This window comes from Stegostoma tigrinum, chromosome 3 (genome assembly GCF_030684315.1).
Source record: "Stegostoma tigrinum isolate sSteTig4 chromosome 3, sSteTig4.hap1, whole genome shotgun sequence".
Classification (NCBI taxonomy): Eukaryota; Metazoa; Chordata; class Chondrichthyes; order Orectolobiformes; family Stegostomatidae; genus Stegostoma; species Stegostoma tigrinum.
The window spans coordinates 62,880,368-62,901,094 of NC_081356.1; positions in this window are offsets into that span (position 1 = coordinate 62,880,368).

Sequence of the window (20,727 nt, forward strand, 5' to 3'; positions counted from 1 at the left end):
AGTCACAATGCTCAAGATTAATTATAGCAAATTTGACTTGTGGTCAGGAACAGAAGGATGGTAATTATGGATGAAGCAGGCAGGGGGTTTAGAATTTAACATTGGAGGAGCCTCAGCCAGTGCCGTTGCCCAGTAGGTATGAGATTCTCACTCCCAGTGGGAACGAGGAGGATAAGTGAACTGATTACGGCACAGCTGCCCTGAGCACCATCTTTGAATTCTGCTTGCTCAACTGGAGGAGCAATGGCATCTGGGAGTTGTCCTGCCCAGTCCTACAAACAGTGAGGAGAGATGAAGGAGGAGAGGAGCTGATGCTGGTATCATATTTTTCAAAGGAGAATTTGGAGACCCAGTGCAACAAAGAGATGTTGTCTACTTGGAGAACCATCAGAGGAGGCTGCACTATGAGATGATGCCATTCTGGTTGGACATTGTCACCAATGCCAGTATTATCTCCAGGGTTTGGAGCACCGGACTACATTTCTGAAAGAAAGTGAATGAGCTTCCCCTCTTGGTAAGAGTAAGTGCTTTATTCTACTCTTGGTGACCTTACACTCTGAAAGATCATTAGATGCAAGAGCAGTAGTAAGCTGTTTGATGCATCGAGTCTGCTCTGCCATTCAATTAGATCATGGCGGATCTGATCATTCTCAACTCCATATGCCTGCCTTTCCCCTTAACTGTTGATCCCCTCACTGATTAAAAATCTGCCCACCTCAGCCGTGAATATACTTAATGTCTTAGCCTCAACAACCTTTGGGTAAAGAATTCCTGAGGTTCAGTGCCCTCTGACAGAAGAAATACTTCCCCATCTCTGTGGATGTCTTAAATGTGCGCTCCCTTATTGTAAAATTATGTTCTCTGGCCCCATTGAAAAACCACATGCCCCTGAATATTTAGAACCCAATTTTGATTTTGTTGTAACCATATATCCACAATGGCTATAGTCTGTTTCATTCTGCAGTTAACTCATTTATTTTGTTCCATATGCCTGGCGCATTCAAATAAAGACCCATTCAATTTACCTTTTCTTTATTTTTTTTTCTCCTTTGAACTTATTTACTGTTGATTTTCTATGTTTGTATACTCTTTCACTGTCTGTCCCATTCTAACAGATCAGTAATCCTGAGATTATTACCTTGAAGGTTCTGCTTTTTAATTTAGCTCTTAACTGTTCAAGATCTTTCTTCAGAAACTTTTTTACAGCTGTATCAATGACATTGGTTTCAATCTTAATGGCAATAAATGGATCTTTTCAATGTCTTCCTGTACCAAGGTGCCATGAGGTGCCATGATCAGTTCATTCATCCCCCCATAGTCCCCATTCTTGTCTGCACAGTTTCTGTAAACCTTGTAACTATTGAACAATTGCAGGGGCTGTGGCTCCTCAATTGTAAACCCCTGGGTCTTCATACCTGCCACAACGTCCTGTCCATAAACAGACAAGTTTTGAATTATCTAATCTGAGGGGTATCTAATCACTGGTGCAAAGGCATTTAGGTAATTTTTGCCTTCCCTGATTTTGACACAACACCTGCAGCTCAGACTCCAGCTCCTCAACTCAGATCCAAACTGCAACGAGCTGCGAACACTCACTACAAATGTATTCACTCTGGATCATATTGATGACCAGCAGCTTTCACATGTTGTAGCATCAACACTTCAGACATCCTGCCATTGCTAATGTAGTTCACCTAATTTATATAATAAGAACTCTAAATTCCCTGCACTTTGCACTTTACTGTAATGATAATTTGTCTTTAAAACAAAAAAATGCCCAGTGTCAATCTAACACTTCAGCAGTTATTGTTTTTTAAAAAATTAAAAGGAAGCTCTGGAGGTCTGAACACAAACTGAAGATGTTACTTTTTACTTTAATGACTGAAAATATTCAACCATCCTGATGAAGGATGAGAACCCTAAACATCAACTTTCCTGTTCCCCTGATGTTGCCTGACCTGTTGTGTTCCTCCAGCTCCACACTGAATTGAGCCTGCCTCAGTAATCAGTTTCTCACCCAGCATTCGTGTCACACTGTGGCTTGTAATGCCACAGTGTCTTGTAATATTGCAGATTGACCTCTCAATCCAAACCTTTTATCTTCATCCACTCATCTCTCATTCTGGAGAGTTTACCTCCTGCAATAAGCCTTAGTTAAAATACCTCTGTCCCATTTCGCATCAAATTTTCATTTAGAATCATATTTCCACCAGTATAATCAGTATACTTACTCAACCTTTTTCTTACTTAGCTGAAGTCTCCCCACATTGACTGTGCCCAATTCAAACCATCAGTCCACCTTTGCCACTAGATCCATCTTCCATCAATGTCAATATCTTGACACCTTCACTGTTTCAGTGCAACATGAATCCTCACTCATTTGCCTGACTCCACCCTCCCAAACCATTAAACCTGCATACCTTAATCTCTCCCTCAGAACATCTCAACAGATTACCTCTGTTTACACCAACCTTAATAGCTTCACCAGTCACTTGCCTCTTACTCAGTCGAGTCCTTAATGTCACAGATACAGAAATTTCAGCAGGTCTGGCAGCATATGTGGGAAGAGCACAGAGTTAGTGTTTCAAGTCTAGTGACTCTTCACTCCTTTATGTCATTGCAGGAGAAGACGACCCAGGGGTGTGATGCAAGCTTGCAGAATGGCCAGGGAGAAGGCAATTGCATGTCCGTGTTGTCAACATATCACGTGTTCACAGGCAATATTCTGCCCCATGAGAGCCCAGTGACTGCCTGTACATTCACCACCATCTCTCACACATCAGCTTACCTACCCAGCCCATTGCAAGTACGTTCACAATGGAAATGACAGTTGTGGTCCACTACCACTGCCATTCAGCTTCAGGGAATGAGCTGCTGAGACCCTGAACATCAGCCTCCTTTCCTAGGTGCCTATTTCATAAATGCCCCAGGTTCACACTTCCCCAGGCATGAGATGTCTACATGTACCTACATCCACTTAGCACACATCCCCATCCCATACCCAAGACCAATCTCCCTTTCCCCCTTCACTTTTATTTCTGGGAATGGATGTGATGGGATGACTGCAGCTCATGCCATCAAATGACCTAGCCTGCCTGGCGTTCCAGACCCAGCTAGACCCCTGATTGGTTGCCACACTGTTCCCTGCTGCAGCAACTTCCACCATGGATAAAGGACTGCCCGTGGTCTGCTGCCTGGAACACAGAGGCGGAGATGATCTGTGCAAAGCCACTCTAGCCAGATGCCTGCCTGTGACCAGTATGGTGGCTGCATTTCACTTATCATGCTGGACACCCCCCGATCAATGGGTTTTCCCATGGGCTTCACTGTAGACTACTCCCCTAAGACTTTTAAATGTGTCCCACTGCCAACTGCAGAGGCCGGGAGCTTAGTTTGAAAGCTGCAGTCACATGGTACACATGCGACACTGATGCGGCACACTGATGTACGACCAGATATATCCCTCTGACTGAGGGCTGCGGCACAGTATCGTCACCTGCCTGATTGTGTAAATCTATCAACTGCCAGTGCAAGACATGGAGGAACTAGATTTGCATACCGTGTGTATTGCAGAAGGCTACGCACTGACAGAGCAAGGAATCAGGCCCAGTAGGCAGCCTGATCCACACTGTGGGCAGTTGCTAGTGAGATCTGATAGGCAAATGCACACTCTGCCAGTGCACCAGACAGATGCCAGGATGGTGGTGTTAGCTCCCTGAGTATCGGTTGTCGTCTTTTGGTGGAAGAGTGTGTGGCCGGTGCTTGAGGATCATGTCTTGGCTGTTGAGCAAAATGGTAGGTCATTTGGAGGAGGAGATGAACTGAAACCACCAAGCACCCAGCCTGTTTTTCATGTTGAGTTTTATCAGTCTGTTAGTTTGTTGGGTGGGTTTGGTTAACCAACAACTTGAATAGTAGTTTAGTAAGTTGAACCATCGACAAGAAGCTTGTCAAGCATTAATCGGGTCAATGATGTTTCTATGATTAAAATTGCATTTGTGAAGTAATATCCAATTATATCCTTTTTACACAGCCTGACACTGAGTTATTCTGCACCTATCATTTAGAAAAATGACACACCCTTCATTCTTCATGTAACTTCATTTGCTTTTTCTTTGATTTGCAATGTTAATCTCTCTTATTAATAACAGAAAATTCTTAGCTTTATCATTTTTTTAACTTCCAATTGCCAATTTTTCCTCTCACATTCTTAACATCTAGGTACTTTGATTTGATTTATTATTGCCACATGTACCTAGGTACAGTGAAAAGTTTTGTTTTGCATGTAGTGCAGGCAGATCATACCATACAAAGTACATAGGGTAACAGAACAGAGCAGATGTTATGGCTGCAGAGAAGGTGCAGAAAGAGCAAGATCAACATTAGATTTAAAATTTGAGAGGTCCATTCAGAAGTCCAATAACAGCAGGGAAGATGCTATTCTTGAACCTGTTGGTGTATGTGTTAAGCATTTGTATTTTCTGCCTGAAGGAACAGATTGGAAGAGTTTATAACTGGGAGAGGTCTTAGATGATGTTGGCTGCCTTCCCAAGGCAATGAGAAATATAGATGGACTCAATGGATGGAGGGTTGACTTGTATGATGTACTGGGCTTTGTTCACCACTCTGTAGTATTTTATTGACTTGGGTGCAGCAGCTGCCATACTATGTTGTGATGCATCCAGGTAGAATACTTTCCATGCTGAATCTATAAAAACTGGTAAGAGTCTTTAAGGACATGCCAAATTTCTTTCTAATTAATTTACTATTTAGTTCTAATTCTGGCTCCTTGTGCATCCATGATTTCAATCACTTCTACCATTCGTGGCTGTGCCTTCAGTTGCTTCAGACAAAAAATCTAAAACTCTGTTTCTAAATCTCTCCCTCTGTCTACCACACTTTTGTTCTTAAAGACACTCCTTAAAGACAACCTCTTGAAATAAGCTTTCAGTTGTCTAACTGGATATCATGTGGCTCAGTTTCACATTGTGCTCTGTTATGCTCCTGTGGAGAACCTTGAAACATTTTATTGCATTAAAGGAATAATACAAATATAGGCTGTCGTCCATCTTAAAAGAACACTTCCAGAAGATTTCTGAGGCTTTACAGGATTATTCAGTCTGTTCTGACCTTTAGCACCTTGAGCCTCTACACGGTACCAATAAGTTACAAGGGGTGGTGGTGAGAGAGAGTGTGATGTGTTTTCATCCATTAAAAAAAAACTCTCCAGTGACAGAATATGAAGGAGATATGGCACTGATCCCTTTACACAACAACAGAAAAAATACCAGGAGCACAGCCCTCAGTGACAGCGGTTTCACTGACATGAAAGTTACTTCAAACGTCAAAGTGTCACGTAGTGATGTTTCAGTCAGCACCTCTCAACCTGCTTTCACTCACAGAAAATGCCTTGGAAACATAATAGTCAAACAGTCGTGTTTAATTGTTCACCTTTGAGTCTTTTGCTATATTTTAAAGATTATACTGAAAAGTAAAATATTGACAGCACCAATTCATTTCTCAGATGGCTACAGTGTAGTGAACTGAACTGATGAATGGTGAGGATTTGATATTTTTAACCGAAACAATATAAAGAAAAAGATAGGTTAGAGTTTGGATTACAGATAAAAGAAGAACTGACGCAGGTTGTATGCGCAAAAATCTGGCAAATGTAGCATGACAAGTTCTGAAGGTCACTAAACTAAACATATGGGTTCTTTGGTTTTATTCATAGAAGCTTAAAGTACAAAAGCAAGGAACTTAAGCTAAACACTTAAAAAAATACTGGTTCAGCCCTCAGCTAGAGTATTCTGATCAATTCTGGGTACCATAATTCAGAAGGAATTATCCTTGGAGATGGTGCAGACAAGATTTACTAGAAAAGCACAAGGGATGAGGAACTTCTATTGTACATAAAAAGGCTGGAGAAGCTGAGATTGTTTTTCTTAGGACAGAGGAGATTAAGAGAAGATTTGATAAGGATGTTTCAAATCATAAACTGTTTTGTTAGTGTAAATATGGGAAAACTGTTTTGTGGTGAAACAGTCCATGACCAGAGGGCACAGATTTAAAGTAATTGGCTCACTTTAACATGCAATTTTCTATTTAATTGTGAGTTGTTCTAACCTGGAAAAGACTGAAAGTGTGGGGGAAAGATTAAGTAGAAACTTTAAATTAAATGAATTGGATAAATATTTGAAGGGGAACATAAATGAGAGCTATATGGAAAGAGAAAGAAAATGGTATGACTGAATTTGTCTTCTAAACAGCTGGTGCGGGCGTGATGGAGCAAGTGAGTACCTTTGATGCATTTACCTACAATTCTGTGATACTCTAAGTTCCTTGTGTATGTATCCAACTTCCCTTTAAATCCATGCTCTTGAGTTATGTGGTATTCATTCTCTGTGGTATTCTAGGTTTATTTTGACTCCACTGACCTCCCACCTCCCTGCTCTTTTCAGATCAATGTTACTATTCTCGGCTGATGTTAGCGTTCTTCTCGCAGATTTGCTGTGCTTCTTCTGATTCCTACGTGTACACTTTTTAAGACTTTTCCCAAATTTTTGTTTCTCTTTTTTACCCTCACACTTTCCATTCTGCTGTGTGATTCCAGTATCTTAGCCTTGCTGTTTCTGTTAGTATCTTAGCACCATATTTTAGTATTCCACTCCTGGGCTCTGTCTTTCAACATGTTCTGTAATCCAATCCTCTGATTTTAATGTTTCTTCAGTTGGCTAATTGATTCCATTCGTTCTAATGGGTTGCAAAGTTTAATTAGCCAACAGCAAACATGCTCAGGACGTAACAGGGATCCTACTGAAGAGGATCACAATCTCCCACCAACCCTGCACATTAGAAAAATGAATTGTGGTCACTTGCGGATTAGAGTAACCATGAAAGCATCTTTCTGACCTTTCCCCAAAAACAAAACTGACCAGGAGATTTATTGTGTAAGGGTGTAAAGTGTCTGAAAGAGTTAATGCAGAGGAGTACATTAAGCACTACCTTACATGTTAATGTCAGATGGACTTAGACAGAATACAGCTTTCAATTTGGAAAATGCCTGACCTAATATTGAACCCTCCATCACAGTATCAGTAACAACATCTATATCATGCCAATGTAACTGGGTATCATGCCATAACCCATCGTGTTTCCAACAGAAGCCTTGCCCATTTAGACAACCAAGTAGCTTCCTCTACGACATGAGACCAAGCAGCCCTGTAGATCCTAGAAATGGAGGTAATAGTATCAATGCGCCAAATGGATCTTACACTAACAAGACCAATGGTGAGGATCGATCTTACTCCAGATCCAAATGCTAAGTGCTCTTAACTCCTAGTTTTGGGTTGAATGGTCTCAGGGAACAAAGTCAACTAAAGAAGTTGGCAACGAATTTGGACAGATTCCCTCCTCCATCCTCTGTAAAATTCAAAGGGAAATGGAATGGGTGGCTGGATTGAAATGGAACAAAGAGTTAGTGCAACTTGTCCAAAGGGATTCAATGTCATGAAAACAAGCAGAAGTGGGAAATTTTTGATATAATGCAGTGGATGAAATTCCAGCTTCTATTTCTTCCCTTACTTAAACATCATCTCCCTGTGATCTCACAGGATTTCATCGCATTTCATCTGTAACACCCTCAGATGAGTAGAACACGGAAGGAAATAGGTTGTATTCAATGGCATTAGGTATTAACATATATTTTTGAATGGTTCAACCCATCTCTGCCAGAGAACACTCATGAACATTCCAGGCACACAATTTTAAGCTGGAAATTATTCCTTTCATTTCACCTGACAAATCTCTTCCATCACCGCCACGTGAAAATATTTATCAAACAATTGCTTGCTGGAAAGAGACGGCACGGTTCTAGAACTGAATTATTTTCATAAGCAGAGTCAAATGAAAGAGTACAGGTCACAGTAAGAATAGTTTTTTTTAAATTAAAATGTCCATTCAATAATATTCAGTGCAGCAAATCTGACATTAGCCTGCTGTTTGCAACCTGAGTCTCATTATGAAGAGGTCAGGTTCATGCCTGATTAAGGTGAATAAAAGATAATGATCAGCAAGAAAACTGGCTTGCTATATCTGCAAAACTGATTATCAAACCCTTAACAGCCTTTTAATATTCCCAAAGGGTGGGTAGCATTTCAATATAATAATAAATTCAAATGATATTGCTGCAAAATTGAAACAAGTATGAACAGCAAGCTTATTTCAAAACATAATTCAATGCTAGTTTTGTTATCAGAACAATTGCACATAGCATAACAAAATTGACAATGAATGACGTGAAGCTGGCTCACAGTGCTTATTTGAATTTTACATGATCTTCATTTTCACAAAATATACACACAGGGATTTTAAAGCTTTGGAAGTTAACAGGATGATTTAGGTAGCAATTCACAAAAGCATTATCACTTATTAAGGGCTCTATTGTTCTGTTGGAAATGTAAATTAATTCACCACCTCCACCCCACCCCACCCCACCCTACCCCACCACCGAACCAAAGTACGAATGATTAAATTTAATATTATTCTTTGTATTCACCATCCTGGTTATTCACATGTTCAACATAATCTGAAAGTGCCTTTTTAGTGAAAAATTTCTCCAGGTCTTTGATTTAAGAAACACACTAGAAAACCTTGTATCTCTCTAAAGATATTTTTAAGGCAATTAACTTAGTTGAATTCATGTTTTTCATGTTTGCTTCAGATATGAATAAATGTATCACTGTTGACTTTTGACTTGCTCTTCTGCTTGGTTACAAACAATTAATAAGTGACCAGAGGTCTAAAATCCCATTGGGAACAGTGGCAGTGCTAGCATACTTGCCCCAAAGCATTCATATATCTCACACACAGACGTGCCTCCTCTAGGGCCTCTAATGTGTACTCTCATTCAAGCAAGCATGATGCACACAATGGAAATGCAGCCTGATGCGGGCCAAATTTCTCTGAGCAGGGCAAAAACGTTTAGCTTCAGCTCACTTTATGTTCCAGAAAATAAGCCTGTGTTCTACTCTGTGAGTTGAACCAGATGTATTCCAATTCTGAGGGATTGTCAGAGCACGCAAACAATTCAAGTAAGAGGAGGAGGAGGCCACTCAGCCCCTCAGGCCTGCTCTCCCATACAACTTCATGATAGTTGATATTGTTATGGCTTTATCTCCACTGGTTGCTTGCTTACCACTAATCCCTCACCCCATCACTTCCAACCATACACCCGCTTCACCCCTCCATGACATTCCCTATAACTTTGACTCCCAAATAAATCAAAGAAGTTATATAACTCAGCTTTAACCATATTCAATAACCTAAACTGCTCACCGGCAGAGAGTTTCCCAAAATCTCATGACCTTCTAAGTGAAGAAATTTGTTTTTGTCTCTGTCTTAAATGGAAGAACACTTACTTTGAAACCATACCCCCAAGTTCTACATATCATCAGGAAGGGAATCATCCTCTCTGCATCTATGCTCCCAAACCTTCTTGATGTTAGGAACTTGAGAATTTGTGGTACCTGGATTGGGAAAGCCTCAATCACTGAGATTGCACTGCAGGTCATGATTCAGAAGATTATTGAAATAGATACCGCATTTTTAAATACGAGGATCTGATCACCCTGCTCATCACAAAGCAGCCAGGGATTGCTTGTAAATTTCAGAGTATAAAGAGGTTATTTTCCTTGTTGGAGAAATTTGCCAGGATAAATATTTGTTTTACATGTGTCTTAACACATGTGGCAATAGTGTGATTGCAAGATATAAATTTGTCTTTAATGTAGAAATTTCTCACTGATTCAACTTATTGTATATGCAGTTGGACAGTGCATGTATTTGCATACCAGCTTTGGGAAATGTTGTGGACAATTAAGTGGCTATGAACAGGCTTTGGGAAACGATTACCATTTCATCACGATGTTCAGCACTTCAAGAAAGAGAAGCCAAAAACTTGACAGACAAGCTTAAAACTGAAACCTGAAACTAGTAATGTGGCTTGAAGAATTCATCCCAGTCAAAGGTACAGTTAGCCATTGGTCCCTTTCTGTGAGAGGTATGCAACAGGTGAATTTGAATCAATAAGTTACTGCTCAGTCTTGTAATTGTCAATTCAGACAGGGAACTCATTCTTCAATTCCACTTTTTACCAAAATCTTCCACCAGGTAGAAGATACAAAAGCTTAAGCACATGTACCAACAGATTCAAGAATAGTTTCTTTCCTGCTGTTAGCAGACTTCTGAATAGTCCTCGCAAATTTTAAATTTAAATGTTGACCTCCCTCTATATGTACCTTCGGCGCAGTCGTAACATTGTATCCTTCGGTCTGTTTTATTACCCATATGCTCTTCATATGGCATGATCTGCCTGTACTGTACACAAAACAAAACTTTTCACTGTACCTAGGTACACATGACAATGATAAATCAACTCAAAAGTAAGGTAAAATACCTGCACTACAACGCGTGGCATTCCTAATGATTGCTGTCCAGCTTCTGTTAAATAAATTTTTCTCGTATATTTCCATACTAAAAAATAACTTCAGGTCCAGGTGCATTGTCCATCCCATCTGACTGTGTTACTCAAAATGTCACATGTGTCAGTGAAGAGTGATTCTTCAAAAATAAAGTTGGAAAAGGAAGTACCAGCTAAAATACACAGTATGAGTAAAGTAGGTGTGCCAGTGGGCAGAAGGCAGCAGGAGAGCAGAAATAAGCAGACATGAGGATCCAATCAAGTAGCCTTCAAAAATTGAGTTCTAGGATTGGTATAACATAGAAATAACATTTACTTTTGTAGATCACTAATTCATCAGTTTTTTGGAAGTGTGCATAATACCTGACCTAAACATTTCAGTGGAGTGACCTTCACAGTATCACACAATAGCAGTCCACCTGGAGCATACAACCTCTCTGATACTGTTCAAAGATATGGTTTGCTTATGGCTGATCTATATCTCAAGAACATTTACCCACTGTTGATCCATATCATTTGACACCCTTAGCTGACAAAGGTCTACTAATCTCAAACTTGACAATATCAAATTACCCAGCCTTTTGCAGGAGAGAATTCCATGTTTCTACCACACTTTGTGCTTCCTGATATCACACTTAAACAGTATCCCACCCCACTAATTAATTTTGCTGCGGTTAGGCAGTTTTCTTGACGTGAAATGCTTTTAAATTCTTTAACCAGCCATGCAGCTGAGGTATTTAAAAATGCATCACGTTCTGCATGGTACTTTCTAGGGAAATTACACATAAATGGCCTCACATTAATGTTAAAATTATGGCCAGAATTTATCCCTTCCTGATTTGGTATGGGCAATGGTGAGGAATTTGGTAAAATGCAGTGAGAATGAAAAAAGTCAAGAACTTAATGCCAAGGGATGTTTTTCCAATTTTCCCCCTGAGCTTTAAATGACAACTTCAAAGCAGCGATAGTAGGAACTACTGCTTGGTCTGTTGTGTTCATCCAGCTCTACACCTTGTTATGTCAACTTCAAAGCAGTGATTACTTCATTTCAATGTATTTATGTCTCATTAAAAGATGAGCTTCCCTTATTTTCATGCCACAGCCAACTCTCCACTCTAGGTAGGTATTCAGTGCCGGTGGTCCACTAAATGTTTAATTTGGCCATTGCGCTGCTATTTCCTCCAACAACACTGTATACATGTTCCATGCCCATCAATCTTCTCACCATTTTATCCACACAAACCTACATTGGCAACAAGCAGTGTTTTCACAACAGCATGCACGTTCTCTCACTAGCATTATTTTTATTTTGGGGATATGGGTATTACTGACTGGGTCATCCTCAGTTGCTCTTGAACTTCTTCATTGAATGGCTGAAGCCCAAATCCATGATAACATTGGTGGAGTAGTAGCATTCAGGCTCCTGTTCATCTGTTGTTTTCTTCTAACCATTTCCCTTTTTCTACATTTTTCTTCTTTTCTTTCTACTTTTCTCTACAATTCTCTCTTACCTTTTGCCCTTGAGGAGCTCAGCCACAGCACAACACATTGGCGATGGCAGTGACTGTGTGCTCAGCAGCAAGAGAAAGCGCCAGAGCATGGCAACTTCAATGATGCTGGGCCCAGTGTAAGACTCGAGGTGGTGGTGATGGCGGTGGCATTGGCATGGAACAGCAGCTCCGATGTCAGCACTGGTTTCAAAGGACTCTGACACTTTAATTGACTCCAAGATGACAGCAGGGAGGAGGGTCCAGCGGCGAGTGATATTGCTGGAATGTGGAAACATCAATCTTGCTGGATCTGGCACTGGTGTGACAGGGCACAGGACTTGAGGTGATGGTATCGGCAATGATGAAGTGGCAAATGCAGCGGTGATGACACCGCAGTGCTGGTGGATCCAAAGCAAACGGCATTGGCGAGTCCAGATTAAGACTGATGGTGGCGGTGAAAGTGATGTGGGCATTTTCTTTTCCTTTTGTTTCGGCTTCTTCAATTTTGTTTTTTTGTTTTTAATTCTAACTATTGCATTCTAAGATGGCCCTGGAGAGTGGTGACACTGTACACTTTTCACTGTAGTCCTGTACTGTTGTAGTTGGGTAAATGTGACAATAAAATCTAAGTTAATCTAATCTAATCGTTTGGTGTAGGTAGACCCACAATGAGGGAGGGAGTTCCAGGATATTGACCCGATGATACTGAAGGAATGAGTCAGGTTGGAGAGTGGCTTGGAGGAGAATTTGCAGTTTAAGATGTTCCTATGTATGTTGAAGCCTTCGCCTTCTAGATGGCAGCAAATGTGAGTTTGGATGATACTTTTTCAGGACCCTTGATGAATTTCTGAAGTGCCTCTTGGACATGGTAAACAGTGTGATGACTGAGCATTAGTGGTGGAAGGAATGAATATTTCAGGATGTGATGTCAATCAAATGAGCTTCTTTGTCCTGCAAGGTGTCTTCTTATATGCTATCAGAGCTACACTTATAAATGCAAATGAGGAGTTTTCTTTGACACTCCTGACTTGTGCCTTGCAAATGGTGGACATGCTACAAAATCTCTAGCTTCTGATCTGTTTTTATAGCCACAGTATCTGTATAGCTAGTTCAGCTCAGTTTCTGGTCAATGGTAAACCCACAATGTTGCTTTTGGGGGAATTCAATGATAATAATATCATTGAATGTTCAGAGTGATGGTTCAATGCCCATTGCTAAAGATGGTCACTGCATAGCAGTTGAGTGGTGAGTAATTACTCGCTATTAGCTAGCCCAAGCCTGGATGATGTCCAAGCCTTGTTGTACTTGGACATGGGCTGCTTCAGTCACTGAGGAATTGTGAATGGTGTTGAACATGGTGGAATTGTTGGTGAACAACCTTGTTCCTGATTTTGTGATGGAAGGAAGTTCATTAATACAGCAGCTGATAATGGTTGGACATGGGAGATTCCTGTGCAGGTGTCCGACAGCTGAGATGACTGACCTCCAACAACTAGAACTAATGTCCTTTGTGCCAAAAATGCATTTTGGTAAGGCAAACTAAGGCAGGACTTACACAGCTTATGGCAGGGCTCTGGACAATGTTGCCAAACAAAGACACCTAGGGGTGCAGGTGCATAGTTCCTTGAAAATAAAGCTGCAGGTAGACAGGGTGATGAAGAAGGCATTTGGTATGCTTGCCTTCATTGGTCAGAACATTGAGTTTTGGAGTTGGGACGTCATGTTGATGCTGTACAGGAGATTGGCGTGGCTACATTTGGAATACTGTGCACATTTCTTTTCACCCTTTGATAGGAAGGATGTTGTTAAACTTGAGAGGGTGCAGAAAAGATTTACAATGAAGGTTCCAGGATTAGAGGCTTTGAGTTGAGGGAAAGGATGAATAGGCTGGGGCTATTTTCCCTGGAGCATGGGAGGCTAAGGGGTGACTGTACAGAGGTTTATAAAATTGTGAGGGGCATGACTAAGGTAAATATGTCTTTTTCCTAGGGTGGGGGAATCCAAAACTAGAGGGCATAGCTTTAAGATGAGTGGGCAAAGATTTAAAGGGACCTAAGGGGTAGCTTTTTCATGCCGAGGGTGGTGCATAATTGGAATGTGCTACCAGAGGAAGTGGTGAAGGTGGGTACAATTACAACATTTAAAAGGCATCTGGATGAATATCTGAATAGGAAGGTCTTAGAGGGATATTGGCCGCATGCTGTCAAATGGGACTACCTCAGATTGGGTTGTCTGGTCAGCACGGACAAGTTGGACCAAGGGGTCTGTTTCCATGCTGTATAGCTCTATGACTCTATGTGACTCCAAGCAGCAGAGAGATTTTCCTAATTCTCATTGATTAATTTGTCAGGAGTTCTTGATCCCACTCTCTAGTGAAACATTAATGCGACTTATCTGCATTCGAATTGTTCTTTATCAGCAGTCAATTCAATGGTCAAGAATACAAATCAAAAATTATAGCCTCAAACAATCAGGACATTGCATTTAATGCACTAATTGCCTCCTTAACATGTTATCTAAATACGTGTAATAAGAGAAAGTACTGATGTTCTCATTGTTAGCATCCATAATTAAAGAAGAACTAGCAGGATATTTGAAAATCCTTAAACACAATAGAGACAAAGCAGTTTGGTAAAAGGGAAATTATATCTGAAAAATTGGCTAGAGTTTTTGAGGATAGAGCAAACAGAGAACCAATAAATTTGGCTTTCCATAAGGCATTCAATATGGGAACACATAAAAGATGATTGCACAAAACTGGAGGTTATGATATGGGGTAACTTATAAGCATGGGTGGGGATTGAATAACACAGATGAAAAGAGAGTCAGGATTAATGGGTCTTTTTTTCAGGTTGGAAAGACATCATCTTTTCTGCACAGGCAGCTAAGTGCTCACATATGCCAGAGCCACTAGACTTGACTAACTTGGCTGGCCTCTTTACACACGGCCACTTGTGGCATTATCTGCCTTTGTATCTCTAACATGGTTGAGTACAAAGATTTATCATTGGCATTGGGCTGAGCAGGGGCCTGAACTCCAGCAGTTTTCTGAATGTTATTGTTTCTTCTGTCAGCAATGAACATGTGTCAGTGTTGTGCTCACTAAGCTGTGAATCAAAGCCTAATCTAGATTCTAGAACCACTGAGGTGAATGCGTTCTCCTGGTGTAGGCTGGTTGCTGTGCCAGTGCATCAACTGAGGTCTGAGGACTTCATTCTCAGAAATGAATGTGGTGGAGCTAGAACTAGAGCCTGAGGAGAAGTGGGAAGCAGAGCTGGGAGAGAAGGCTGCCTCTTCTTCTTTCTCTGTTCTTGTCCATCTTGAATGGAAAAGAGAAAAAGATGGTTAAGCACATTCCCTTATCAAGACCATGTCACATTCTATCAAAATAACAGACAAGAGCAGACTGGAGGCATCTTCACTTTCTCCTTGTGACAATCTTATCTCTACAATGTCAGGGACATAGTCAGATCTCTCCCCTGCGATGCTCAGCACCAGACTTAGATTCCTCTCTATGTCAGTCTTGTTGAGGTGATGTTACTCTAATTTTGCTGTGCAGACTCACTAGCATAAGTGCAAACATAATATCACTTGTGATTTAGTAAAATAGAACAAGAAAGTTGATCAGAATTAATTTGTAAATGGAACAGCATCACAAAAAGTCATGAGATTGCAGAAAATGAATCATTCTTCATTTTTTTTAAACAAACTAGATCATCTGACTGATTTAATGATCTTGGTTTACTTTTTAATTGCTTTAATTGACTCCTGGTCACTTGCTGTCTTAAATTAACTAATCACTTCAGTAGAGTCAAACACTGTCATGCAGCTTCAATGGACTGCAGGTCACAGGTCTTGTATAATGAAGGCTGATCAATTTAAAGTAATTCCAAGCAATCACAGCAGCAGGAGAAACAGGTCTAGATCAGTATTCAATCAACCAGCTAGGGCTTATGGCCAGGCTAGTTTGAAACTGCAAGCTCTCAGAAGCTAAGTAGGTTCCAGCCTGGTTAATATTTGAATGGGGAACCTGTCTGGAAATATCAAGTATAGTTAACTCTTTTTTTCCGACAACAGTGACTGCTCACGTCACCCCTTTGCACTTGTGTTCTGCCACACAATCAAGCAGCAGGCTAGTCTGAAAATTCCTTGAGAGCTAAGCAGACTCAGCCCTGGTTAGTGCAAGGAATACTAGGTGCAGTAGGCTTTAGGTTTCCCCTTGTAATGTTGCTGGACTGGGTAGGTCTGGGTTCAAGTCACCTGTTAAGGGGTGTGAAGTAACATCTCTGAACAAATTGATTAGAAAAATAGGTTGTAAGACAGCAGTGGGCTGATTGGCTTCTTTTTCAATACACTGAAGTATAAATTGAATAACTCCATTTTGAGTTGGTGCCTTCTCTATTTCCCTAACCCTCCTTCAATTTTGATGGTTCACATTGACCGTAATGGGTCTTGCACGTAAATGTATAATTGGCTGCATGAGTGATTACTGATGGTAGTTAATAGTTTTTAAAAAAAACAGCAATTTGACAGTTGGAGACTCTTCCAGTTATGTGTAATAACATTTCCAGATATGAGGGGGAAAAAAAACAAAGTAAACAGCTCAGGGACTCATATAGCACAGTCATAATCACTCCAAGTGTGTATCATAACATCTCTGAAAAGATTGATTTAAAGAAACAAGAGCTGCTTAGGATCTCTCGTGATGTAGTGATCGAGTGCCTACCTCTGAAGTAGGAGACTTGGTTTCAAGTCCTATCTGCTCTAGAGGTCAGGTTGATTATAGAAGGGGGGGTGGGGAAATGAACTGCCCAGACTCCTTTTTGATTTATTCCCCTCCCTCACCTTTGGTAGTCTACATTGCCTTTAATGGGCTTAACATCAAAATTGATCTACTGGTAAACACAGGGGACTTACTGGTGATGGTGATGGTGATGGTGATGGTGATGGTTAAGAGATGAAAGAGTACTATGAGTGATTTTGGTGTTGGGAAAAACAAAATTAGTTGTTCTCAAGAGTACTTCTGGATATGAGAAAAGGAGTGCTGGTGATAGGACATGACCTTGTGGTGTAGTTAGTAATATTCCTACTTCTAAGCCAAGAGATCCAGGTACAAGTTCCAGAGGTGAGTCATAAGTATTATTAAAAGTAACTTTCAAACAAAAACAAACTGGTCGTTGGAGATAAAGGCAATTAATGCAGGATGAATTTAACCATAGATGTACCCAACATCTGATTGTAATATCATTAATTTTCCCAAATGTGAACATTTAGTAGAAACTCATTAATCCCTCCGGGGAACTAACCAGTTTTCCAGACATACTTTTTAGATTGAATGATAATCTCAAATGTTAAGAGTTCGGAGATACATAAGCATGAAGTGATTACAGTCACTCTTCCAATTCCTTAATCTTTAGCACTCTTTTATTCAATTCACCCAGATTGAGTTGGAAAAAATTACACAGAAAACTCAAGGGTTCCAGAATCGACAAATAATGCAGATTTTTTTCATCAATTTTAAATTGGATGCTGTCAGAGAATAAATACTAATTAATATCTTGGATGGGCATTTTACTTTCATAATGCTGTCATGTTCCTGGCTGTATTGCTTGGACAGCAGTTAAATTTTAGACCAACACAACATTCGATCTGAATTTGAAATTTCACATTAGGATTTGAGGCCATATTCTTTGAGTTGATAGTCAAGTCAACCAGAATGAGAGCCCAATAACATAACCGCTGTGCCCAAAATTTAATGTTGAAAATGAGTTGTAATTCTGTTGAAGTATTTTATTGAGTGTAACTTGAGTAATGTTAAGATTATGTGAAGTTAGTGTTTAACTTTCCACTGATGGTTATTAAGAATCAACTTTATTATAAGTGCTAATACTAACTTTATAGTTCTATCCTGTGAATTGTCATAAATAAAGTAAATGTTATGAATAAAACTTTGTGTATGCCTTAATCTTTGAAGTGTTGAAGTTGAGCTGCAATTTAGTCAGTGTTGCTTTGTTATTGGACTGTGGGCTAATCCAATTTGTCAATGACCTACATTGTTTGGACGTTGTTACACAATAGTCTGACACAAATTAATTTAAGCATCATATGCAAGATCGGATATCACATCCAAATCTAACTCATAAGCATAAGAATTATAAATAGAAGGAAGAATGTTCATCTGAGCTGTGAGGCATGTTTCATAATCTGCCAAAAGCTAACCAACACTTTCTTGAAGATGATATGGCATGTGTCAGCCTTGGTTCAGAGTTAGCACACTTGCTTCAGAGTCATAAGGTTAAGAGTTTATGTCCCAACCTAGGCATTTGAGCAAATAATCCAGGCTGATGTTTCACTGCAGTACTGGCAAAGCGCAATACTGTCAGAAGATCTTTTTGGATGAGATGTTAATCCCAATCGTCCATCATCATTCCTATTATATGAATACTCATCTTACATAGTTTATAATCATGTGTTGCTTCTCACTTCAGTTGAGTCAGGTTATTTGCAACTAGCATCTGACAAGATGCACTTAATTGGTAACAAAAAACAATGTAATACAGAATTAAATTTTTTCCAGAAATGCCACATAAATGTGTGATAAAGAATAATATAGGATGGAATGCATTTCAGAAAAACAGGATTCGTGAAATTGAAGTACATTATTCAACGATTCAAGAGGATATCTCACTGTTTATTATACAACCCCCACATTCCTCAGTGTTGTTGTTTTGTATCATACTTCAGGAAACAAATTATCTTATGTACATCTGTGCAAATGCAGAATAAGCCAAGTCAAATTAATTAAATATATTAATGTCTAAGGATCTAAATGATAATATATAATTTGCAAGCCTATTTTTAATACTAAAATAATTATTCATTATGAAGCACGTTCCGTGCTCTAACACTTTCAGAAAGCAGCTTCAAGACAAGCACATTTCAGGCGCAGAGACTGTGATTTTTCTGCCCATTAAATGTAATGGATGGAAAATTACAGACTGCTCACCAATAACTCTTGCATTGTGCCTCCTGCAAGTGATACTCCCCTCTGGGAGTACAGAATTGATCTTTATGTTATTTTTTAATGCATTCAGATAACATAAAAATGATTTAAGAGCTCTTTGATTTGCACCATCATTAACCAAAATTCAAAACTGACGAACATATAACATCCTTATTTCTGAGAATGGATGTGAAATTGTGTTTTGTTTTAAATAGCCCTGTAAAATTGTAGCTGGTGTGTAATCAGAATTTGTTTTGAACATCGATTAAACAGTTTGCAGAGAGGACTATTTTAGCAGCATGAGCAAGCACAAACCAATTAAGTGTAGATCTGTTTCAAAGTGGACTAGCCAAACCGTAGTTTGCATCAGTAGACATTTCTAATTATTAAAGACATCATTGCAGGTAAACAATATTCAGCTAAGAAAAGGAAAATCCTTTTATCCTTTACTTAAAGCTGGGTAAAACTCCATCTTTAATTTCAGTGTAAAATAAGCTCTATACTACTCTCAAGAGAAAAGAACATTATAAATCATCTAATGATTTTGTTTAAAGGTTTTCATGCACTGACTTTTTATGCTGTAAAGCAACACTTAATATCCAGTTTCTCTAATCCAATGTTGCATAAAGGGCTTCATTATGTTTAAATTATTTGAGCAAAAATATCAAAACAGCATAGGTAGAACAGATCTGAAACCAGATACTGTTTAACCTTTATATTGTGAAAATGTTGTCAATCTCAGAGCAGAATCTGTCTCACATTGCCCAGTTTCAATGGCACACTGGATTTGCTTTCAGTGAGGGATAGCTTTAATTGGATAGCTCAAGAACAGGTTCTAAGATATACCCAGGTTAAAAGCATTTTTATCCTGGGCTGGCATGAGGCTCACATTACTCTAACCTGACACTGTCTGCTACACACACAGCATCATTTATTCATGAAAAACGTGGAAAAATCTCTGCTCTGTTGATGACTCAAGCCATTCTCACATTCTGTTCAACACTGGTTTTATTTGTATTGACATGAAAGTTATTAGAACACACTTATTTGAATATGATCCTGATAACAGGTTAATGCACCGCAGTCAGAATGTGGTATAATTGCATTGTTACAAAATCTAGCCTCACAACCATACCACATCATAGAATCATTAGAATCCCTACAGCATGGAAGCAGGCCATCTGGCCCATCAAGTCCATACCGACTCTCCAAAGAGTGTTCCACCCAGACTGATACCCCCTACCCTATCCCTGTAACCCTGCAATTCTAATGGCTAATCCAACCAGTCTTCACATCCCTAGACACTATGGACAATTTAGCATGGCCAATCTACCTCACCTACACATCTTTGGACTGGGGGAGGAAATGGCAGCTCCAGAAGTAAACCTATATAGGCACAGGCACAGGAAAAATGTGTAAATTCCACACATAATTACTTGGTAGAATTGAATCCTGGTCTGTGGTACTGTGAGGCAGCAGTGTGAACTACTGAGCTCAGTGTAGGGTAATGGGGTGGGACTGGGTGGGATTCTCTTTGAAGGGTCGGTGGACTCACTGGGCCAAATGTCCTGCTTCCACACCATAGGGATTCTATGATTCTGTCCAAGGGAATAAATTGAATTAAAATCTACCTTGTGCGTCTCACTCTGACTGTTAGAAGAAAGGAATCCAGTTACATCATGACAATAATTGAATTAGTTAATGTATAAATCAAACATTATTAATGAATCACAGCCTATCTCTCAGCTTTTAAA